The sequence below is a fragment of the Jaculus jaculus genome, chromosome 12 (assembly GCF_020740685.1).
Source record: "Jaculus jaculus isolate mJacJac1 chromosome 12, mJacJac1.mat.Y.cur, whole genome shotgun sequence".
Classification (NCBI taxonomy): domain Eukaryota; kingdom Metazoa; phylum Chordata; class Mammalia; order Rodentia; family Dipodidae; genus Jaculus; species Jaculus jaculus.
Genome location: NC_059113.1, coordinates 25,468,952 through 25,479,274, shown reverse-complemented (window position 1 = coordinate 25,479,274; position 10,323 = coordinate 25,468,952).

Below are 10,323 nucleotides of genomic sequence, written 5' to 3'. Positions count from 1 at the left end.
TCAAATCAGGAAGTAATAGATTACTATGGGACATTTGTTTCACATATAAGCGACTTGAATATTTTCTTGACAGATGATATTATATTATTATTAATAGTATTTGGATTCTTCATATATTTATATATTAAGCTTTAAATTATCCGTTAGTTATGAGATAGTTTGTAGAGAATATTAGCAGAGAGGAAAAAGTTTTTCTTTCCTAAGATGCAATAGGATCATAATAAATACTTTGTCTTTATCTGGAATATGTTTGAAAATGTGATGAAATGCAATTCACTACTAAAAGAAAGTCCAGGATACACTGTGTGAAGTCTCCTACTTTATCATCCAAATGAGTTTCTAGGTAACTGAAATTGATTCTCCCCTTGTAGCAGGAATTACAACAGAATCTTGATGAGAGTCACTGAGATAATTGGTACAGTTGAAGATATCAAGGGAGTGCTTGTTAAGGAATTTAAAATAATATTGCAATTGTAAGATAACTTCTGAAAGCTCATGCAGTTGGGATTAATATTTGATAATGCACTGAGTTTCTTTCTAGAATCTGCTGAGGAAATAAAGGGCATGTTAGGAAATAAGGAGGAATGTTTGTCACAGAAATGATAATGTCATTGAACTTTATGTGAAGAGAGCATTATTAATAATGTCACAACATAGCAGGGGGATTTGTTTCTAAAATAGTGTAATTGCCATCATTTGTATTATAGTAGACTCAGATAATCAAACTTTTGAAGTTACAAACATCAGTTGAATGAAACTAATGGCTCTTAGTAACCTTTATTCATTTTCTGATTTTTAAAGATTATATTATATATATATTATATGTGGTCTTTTAACTGTTGTGAATGTTGCCAGATCTGGGTTCTCTGTGTCCTCTCCTCCTTCATTAGTGATAATGAAGAAGGGTGGATCTTACAGATTTATCCATTCTCTTGCTGATGTGACTCTCTACCATTTATTGCCCTGTGATTTAGATGACCTCTGCCTGAATTTGCCTGGTTGATCTCAGCCTGCCTGGGAAGGGCTCATCATTCCCATTCTCAGAGTAATTTTAACCCCCCCCACGCTGTAGGGGTTTTTCATACCTCTTTTGGAATCAGACCTACGGAGTCTCAGCCAAGCTAAGACTCTAAAAATCTCTCGGCCATGAAATTAGTACTGTTAAAAGAAACAAATTGTGTAAATTTTTATCTCATATGACAGGAAAGTCAAATAATTTTCTTTTTAAAAAATATAAGCTAGAAAAAGGCTAAAAGGGAGGGAGGAGAGGAAAGGTCTTAAGGGGATGGTATTGTATATATGTAAGTAGAAGGACAGATTACAGGAAGGGGAAAGGCCTTAGTGAGGTCAGGGAAAGAGATAGTATAAAAGAAAGGTGGGGAGGGTCAATCAAAATTCAAGATATTCTGAATAAGATATATGAAAATCTACTTTCTAGAATGATAGCACATACAGAAGCCATAGATAGTTACTAGAAAAATTTCAGTGCCAGGGATAGGATACTTTCCAGTGAATTGTTGGCCAGGGAGGTGGCTGTTGTCCCCAAAACACCATAGGCTATTGCCAAGGCCCTTGGTTTCCTATGAGAAAGAGATGGAAATACCCTATTGCTGAAGACTTCACTTGCCTGAGTGGCAGAGTCACTGAGAAATAGAGCTGGTGCTGAGCAGAAAACCTTCCCCCTGTGGCCCAGCCAACTGAAAGCTGGGAAAAGCTGCACTATATGCACACTTAGGGCAGACACAAGTCATCAGCAGTGAAAACAGTGGACATCAGATGCCTCAAGTTTGGCCAGACAGGACAAATGACTGAAGGAGTATAATAGTGGCATGTCTGCTCTGGGGGAAACCAACTGCTGTCTAATTGGACTGAAGGCCTACTCCATGGAAGGGAATACATGCCTGGTACGGAAAACCTAATCAAAAGCCTATGGAAGGGAGGTCATGAGCGTTAGGGGTATAAAGCCTGTTCTTATCTAGATAAATGTATATATTACGCTCACCAAACTGCCCTGAAAGCACTATACTTAATGTTCATATTCATATATTATTGCTACTTTGACTTCTGGTTAGAGAAGCTTCTCTTTTCAGATGGTGATGACCACAGGGATGACCCAAAAGGCAACATAGTGCTGAGAAGAAGGGACAGAGGAGTCTCCAGCACTAAAACATCTCTATCACACCCTCCAAGGCTCAGGGTCCATTGCAGAAGAGGTGGTGGAAAGAATGCAAGAGCCAAAAGAAGGGCACCATCCTTACATACAACTGTGTGGACAGAATTTGGCCTCAATATCCATGACCTCACAGTTCCTAGAAATAACTACACAAGACCCTCATCATAGGAGAAAAAGATGATGACATCAAATTAAAAGAGAAGTTAATGGAGAAAGGGAGGGGATATGACAGAGAGCAGAGTTATGAAGGGGAAAGTGGGGGAGGGGAGGAAAATACCATGGTTTGTTGTCTATAAGTATAGAAGTTGTATATATATATATATATATATATATATATACATATGTGTGTGTGTGTGTGTGTGTATGTATATATGTATGTATGTATGTATGTATAGACACACACACACACACACACACACACACTTTAAAAAAAAAGAAAGAAAGTGGTATTGCATGCTCAGAGTTACAGGAGACATCTCTACCATGCCTTCCAAGGCTCAGCAAATAGTGATTAAAATGGTGGAAAGAATGTAAGAGCCACAGCATGAGAAGGAGTGCTTTGGAACACTATCTTCTGGAAATGAAGTGGCTGTTACATGCTATGGCTACCTGCAGAAGACAGGGACAGTATTGGACCCTTCAACATTTGATATGTAGGAGCCCAGGAAAGACTTCAAAATAAAAGAGGAACTACTTGGAAAGAAGAAGAGATTCATTAGATGAAGGCCAGGGGTGAAGAGACAAAAGATGTATTGTGAATGGATTATGATCGAAATGGTATTATCTATATGCATGACAATAGTAAATAAGTGTTTTCTTATGGAAAATTTACCGAATATATTAAAAGTGTTTAGAGAAATTTAATAACCATTTTGTTGGTTAGTTTCCAGACTCATGACTCTCAGTAAATGAAGAAACCAAGAACTTCATCACCCAGTCAAGAATGGTTATTTGAAAACCACATACACTAGAAGGTCCTACATTAAGAGATTGTAACGCCTGTGCTATACTCAAAAATATGCTGTAGTAGCCTCATCTCCAAATCCAATAATTCAATATTTTTCAGACTATTTCAATGGTTTTATAACAGGAGAAATGGAAATTGTAATTAGTTTTATGCATAAATTATTACAATAAATGGAGATCAAGTGAAATGATAAATACAAGAATATAGAGGACATGGGAGCTGACAATAAGAAAAAACTACCTGTACCATAGTAACCTAATATGAAAATGAAATATGAAAGTGCCTCATGAATCATATACTTAGTAAGTTGTTAGCTAGGTAATAATGGGGTGATCAAATATCATTGGTGACATAAATAGATTATTAACACCAGGAGAGTCTGGAATGTAATACACTTGAGACACAAGCTCCAGATTACAAAGAGCAAGAGAAGAAAGAGGAATAGCATGAAAACCCCAACATCAGTGGAAACTTAAACTGCTCAAATGCAAAGATTCCACCTCCACAGACTAAATAAGAATGGAAATTTCTCATTTTTAATATTCTGTAGGTAAAGCTCAATACCCAATTTCTTCTTTTACCTCTCTTTAGCCTAGCCTCAGTGAGATGCTCTAAGTCTCTCCAGTGGTCATCACTGGTGCTGTTCTTCACCATGCATTGTCCTTAAGAAACCTACTTGGAGGCTGAGCAGGTGTAAGAGTGGGTAAAGCACTAGGCTGTATATTCTCTGAATCAGCATCCTACATATGGTACTGTTTCTCATATATCCCAGATTCATGCGTCCAGGAATCAAGGGGTGGAAATGGGTATGGTCCCACTTACCATCACCCCAAGTGACCCATTAGCTAAATTTTTGCTTCCTGTACCCACAATCTTGCGCTCTGCTGGCCTACAAGTCTTGGTTCCAGAGGGGGGAGTGCTTTTCCCAGGAGACATGAAAAACGTTCCATTGAACTGGAAGCTAAGACTTGCCCCTGGCCACTTTGTGCTCCTGATGCTCTTAAATGAACAGGCTGAGAAAGGAGTTACAGTAATAGCAGGGATGATTGATCCAGACTACAAGTGGGGAATCTGACTGCTCTTCCACAATGGAGGCAAGGAAGAGTATGTCTGGAGTGCAGGAGATCCTTTACGGCATCTCTTAGTGTTACCATGCCCTGTTGTCAAAGTCAATGGGCAACTGCAAAAACCCAATCGAGGTAGTGTGGTAAATGGCCCACATCCTTCAGGAATGAAGGTATCGGTCACCCCTCCAGGTAAAGAACCAAGACCTGCTGAGGCGCTTGCGGAAGGTAGAGGAAATACAGAATGGGTAGTAGAAGAAGACAGTTACAAATACCAGCTAAGGCCTCGTGACCAGTTATAGAAACAAGGAGGACTGTAAGTGCAATGTTCTGTCCTACCTTGATACAGGGTGTTTATACATATCTACACCAATATTAAGATTATATCACTAGCTAACTGTCTAATTTATATTAGACCAATTATATTAGAGACTAAGCATTCCTCAAGGAACCTTGCTTTGTGTTGGGGGAAGATTTTGCAGTTCCAGTTGTATGTTGGATAGTTATACCATGTTAGGAGGAATTATGAACTGGCTACTGTTTTTTTTTCTTGTTGTTGTTGTTGTTTGTTTTGGTTTTGGTTTTGGTTTTTCAAGGTAGGGTCTCACCCTAGCTCAGGCTAACCTAGAACTCACTATGCAGTCTGAGGGTGACCTTGAACTCATGGCCATCCTCCAACCCCTGCCTCCCAAATGCTGGGATTAAAGGTATGTGCCATCATGCCCGGATTGTTACTGTTTTTATTTGGAAATTAAGAATGAGATAAGGAGATATGGTTTGGTGTCAAGTTGACAAGAGAGGGGACTTGTGAGAGTTAAGGTGTTGTCAACTTGATCTGTTTAGTAATCCACAGAAATCCCTTTCTGGTGGGTCTCTAAAGTTGGTTCTAGGAAGGATTAACTGAAGGAAGAAGTCCTTCTCCCAGAGTGAGCCCTTGTCTCACAGAGGGTGGCCCTTCTCAGAGGGGGACTTTATATAAGGAATCTCTGGGTGTAGAGAGCCCCTTCCTTCCTCCCATCTGATTGCTGGAGCTGCTTGCTGCCTTCCAGCATGGAATGAAGACCAGCATCAACTGAACACCCTCATAGATCAAAACCCAATGGCTCCTCAGGAAGCCTCCAGGTATTCAGTGCTGGATTGGGACTGCTGAAGCATCTGGCCACATGGACTGAGCAGCTACAAGGTTCCTTGATTCTTGGACCTGCAGCTGCTATTGAACTACCAAAAGCTAATCCAATAAATTCCCTTTTTAAAACAATCCATTCTAGTAGTTCTGTTCCTTTATAGAACCCTGAGTAATACAATTAGTTTGCATTTCCTTTATGACTGGTAATAAGGTACTCTTTATTTAATTGCCCTATTGTAAAAACAGTCCAGTTACATTCAGGGATAAATTTTTCATTAATTATGTACATACTCAGTGTATCACCAGCCATGTTGGTGCCATGATAGCCTCCTCCCTGTCCTCCCCCCTCCAAAGGGAGCCTCCTTGTTGGGATTGTGGATCCTGCATTGTGAGGGCAGGCATCAGTTATGGGGAAGAGCAATGTCTCTGTGCATAATGTCCCAACTTGTGGCTCTAACAATCTTTCAGCCCCCTCTTCCACAAATTTCCCTGAGACATGTTGGGTTCATTTTAGGTCTACTTCAGTGATGAAGTCTTGGGAGACTCTGTGTTCTGGATCTCTGGTTTGGTAGGAGGTGAGTGTTCTGTGTCTATATCCTTCACCCTTGTGCTCGCAGGTACCAGGTTCACCAAGAAAGCAGCACTCTTGCTTATTTCCCAAGTTTCTCTATGTTTTCAGCTGGGGCCCTGGTGAGGTGCAATGGGCTCATTCTCTCCCCGTGCTACAAGCTCCCAACAGACCTGGACCCATGGTCCCATCCCCTCACCCCTTAGCATCTCAGAACCACCACATACTCCTACCCTCTCCCCCTCCACAGCCCAGCCACAACACCTTTCTGCTTTGCCCCATTCCCCCTACCTCGGTCCCCTTGGGCAACCCTACCACACAGTCCCATACCCCAAACCACCAAGTGATTAATCCTTTCATCAGGTCCTTGGGCCCCCACCTGAGCCTTGCAGGCTCCTTCCCTCTGAGCAGACAAGCCCCATTGCCATTAGAAGCCTAATCAAAGCAAACATAGAACGGAATAATCACTGAAGACACTTCAAGGGTAAACTACAGTTTCCTCTAAATTAAATAAGATTCCTACACTTTGTTCGGCAGACTACAATGCAAAAGGAATAACATGAAAAACCAAATGCAAGTAAATCCAACAAGATTTACCAGTCCCACAACTGACCTCTCTAATCCAAACACAGAAGAGACAATAGGATCAGAATCCCAAAATGAATATGCAAGCTATGCAACCCTGGCGAAGCAAATAGCAGAACTTGCAGAAAATCAACAAAGGTCCAATAATTGTATGAATGCTGACCTTGCTAGATTAGACCTAATAGAAAAGAACCAGGAAGAGTTCCAACAACTGTTAAATGATCTGAAGGAGAGCAAAATAAAAGAGGACCTCAATAATCAGCTGGCTAAGCTCAAGGAAGACATAAATAAATGCAAGGATTAATTCCAAGAAGCATTAAGAAAATCAGAAAATGATGTGAAAAGGGAACTCGACAGAAGGATGGAAACTATACATAAAAAGACAGTAGGAAGCACAAACCAAATTGAACAAGCCCAAAACTCCATAGGAGTGCTCAAGAAGAGTCAGTCATCTAGAGGAGAGAAACTCATAACTGGAAGACAAAACAGAAGAAACACTTGTGAGTCCAGATGTCTCAATATGTTCAAAAATGTTTGTGAACAGAGCATGAGGGAACTGTGGGATACCCTTAAATGACCCAACATTTAGATCATGGAAATACCATAAGGGGAAGAAATTCAGACCAAAGATATGTAGAACTTAATCAACAAAATTATAGAAGAAAACTTTCCCACCCTCTCAAAATACAGCCCCATCAGCTTACATGAAGGTAACAGAACTCCAAACAGACTAGACTAAAGGAGAAGACATATTATCATTAAGACTCTAAACATTGATAATAAAGAGAAAGTCCTAAAAGTAGCCAGGTAAAAACAACACATTACATATAAAGGTAACGCCATCAGAATTACTTCAGACTTCAAAATGGAAACCCTGGAAGCCATAAGGGCCTGGAACAGAACATGGAAAAGTCTAAGAACTTATGGCTTCCAACCCAAACTTCTCTACTCTGCAAAAGCATCCCTCATAATAGATGGTGAAAGAAAAACTTTCCATGATAAAAGTCAGTTTTATAACTATATGAACAGAGGGCATTCCTACAGAGAGTACTTCAGGGGATTCTTCACACAGAAGAGTCAAATAACCAACATCACGTTCCTACAAGAAGCAGATCACAATAGCCAAACTCAGAGAAGGCACAAAAAGTGAAAAAGTCTAAGAAAACACCAAACCACACAAACCACCACAATATGGCAGGGATTAAATCAAACATCATAGTTATTACCCTAAATATTAATGGCCTTAATTCTCCCATCAAGGGCCATAAGCTAACAGGGTGGATCAGAATATTGGACCCCTCGATCTGCTGTCTTCAAGAAACCCATCTCACTACTAAAGACAGACACCTCCTTTGGGATGACTTTCTATCTCACCAACATTAAGTATGAAGCTGGTTCACTCTATGGTGCATGGTGGGTACATTCAGCTAATTACATCATTCACCTCTTCAGATCCACTGTGCTGTATACTGTGTGGGGAATGGGATGTAAGAATCCTTTGATATCCTGGAATCTTCAGTGGTGCAGAGGGTGGACATCACCCCTGGCTAACATAAGGTGGACAACAGGAACAGGAGAGTATGCCAAACACTGGGAATATGGAACTGGCTATAATACCCACAAGCCCACATGGAATAATACACTGCCTCCAGGAGGCATTAATTCCCAAATCTCCATCAGCTGGGAACCTAGCATTCAAAACACCTAAGTTTATGGGGGACCTGTGAATCAAACCACCACATTGTGCTCCTGGCCCCCATAAACTGATAACCATACGTGATATAAAATACAATGCATTCATTCCAACTTTAAAAGTCTCCATAGTTTTACCAATCCCAGTGATGTTCAAACGTCCCCATAATCCAAGGTCTGTAACTGAGCCATACTACAAAATATTCCAAAGAAAAACCCATAATGGCACAGAATAACCACTTACACTGCAAAAGATGGCATTGTACATAGCAAAGAAATATTTGACCAATACAAGATTTAAAACAATCAGAGCAAACATCAGACTCTATAGCTCCAAGTCCAACAACTCTAGTCAGTGACAAATCTCCAAGTCTGATAACTCTAACCAGCAACAAGTCTCTGGAGATCTAACTTCACCCTTCCAGCTAGGCAACCCACAGTCCTGGAAAACTACATCTGGGACTGGCAGCTTCTCTTAGCAGCCATCTCATGGTCCCAGGATCTCTATTGGGTCTACACAGGAACCCACGGTTCATCCTCACAGCTCCATTGGGTCTCCACACAGGCAATACTACTTCACACTGCCCATGGCCACTTCCAAAACACAAGACCATGTAGAAAATTCAATGACTCTCTCTTTCCTGCATTTTTTATACTCCATAATACTAGGTAATATGCCAACCTGTGAACCAAGGGGGCAATAAAGCAGGCTTTGAAGAACAGGACACTCCTTTAGCATTGAGACCCCTTCAAAAGACTGCTTTCTTTCTGTTGTCCCAGTGCAGGTCAGCTGGCCCAATCTCAATGGTTGTAATCTCCCATACAATTGCAGCGGAACGGGCAGCAATTTCAGCCGTATCCCTCTGCATACATCAGTCTGTTTCTATGCACTGCAACCTGCACTAGTTCTCAGGACATGGACATAACAGCAAGCCTCTCACACAAACTGCTTCTAGCCAAGTCCAAGCAAAGTTCTCTCTCACCCTTATAAGCCAAACCTCACAGTCCATAGTTCTTACTGTATCCAGGTCTTTCCACTTTGACCAGAATAGTCCATCAAGCTGTACTTATCGCACTGCAAGGAGTCTCTCAGGCCAAGAGTTCAAGTTCTTCCACATTCCTCTTGAAAATCAGCTCCAAAGGACCCAAGCCACACAGTCAGGTGTCTAGCAGCAATCCCGCTCCTCAGTACCAACTGTACCATTGCAGTCAGGTTCACATTGCTGGCAGAAATCACCCAACCAAGATCAGCTTGTAGGAAAAAAGGGTTTATTTTGGCTTACAGACTCGAGGAGAAGCTCCATGATGTCAGGGGAATCATTGGCATGAGTAGAGAGTGGCCACCTTCTGGCCAACAAAACGTGGACAACAGGCACAGGAGAATGTGCCAAACACTGGCAAAGGGAAACTGGCTATAATACACACAAGCCCAGGCCCAACAGTACATTGCTTCCAGGACCTGCAAATTCCCAAATCTTCATCAGCTGGGAACCTAGCACTCAGAACACCTAAGTTTATGGGGGACACCTGAATCAAACCACCATAGCATTTTTGGTGGAGATACCTTGTCTTACCTTCTTGTATTACTTGTTCTGAATTGGTATTTGCCCACCTTTTAGACAATCCCTTTGTATTGTAGAAAAGTCAGCAACATTGGCTTTATTGGGGTTTATGTAAATTGGCCGGGGCAACCTTGATCCCAGTGGGCCTCGGCTTTCCTTCCATATTCAGGTCTGGATTGGGAACATAGGAAGGTGATCAGCCTATCCTTTCTACAGGGGTGTGGCTGGGTGTCCTGTCCTGTGTGACCAGGACAGGGAGGGCCTTTTCTCATCTTCCCTATGCAGGGAACACACTATCAGGTGACATGAGACTGTGGACATCACCTAATGTGCCTGATATCCAAAAATTCCTCATCTGGGCATGCACAGGCTAGGGCTCTAATGGTGGCATGACTTAATGGACACAGAGGCATGTGGTCACCAGGATTCTGGGAAGTCACTGAGTGACTTCTAGTCTCCCTAAGGGCCTGGTGTGGGTAGTGTGCCCCACTTTAAGGTCTCTCATTAGGTTGGCAGAACTGGACAGGCCAGGAGTGAAGTCAGTGCCAAATGGACCTCATCTTCAATCCATAAGTGCACAGTCCTA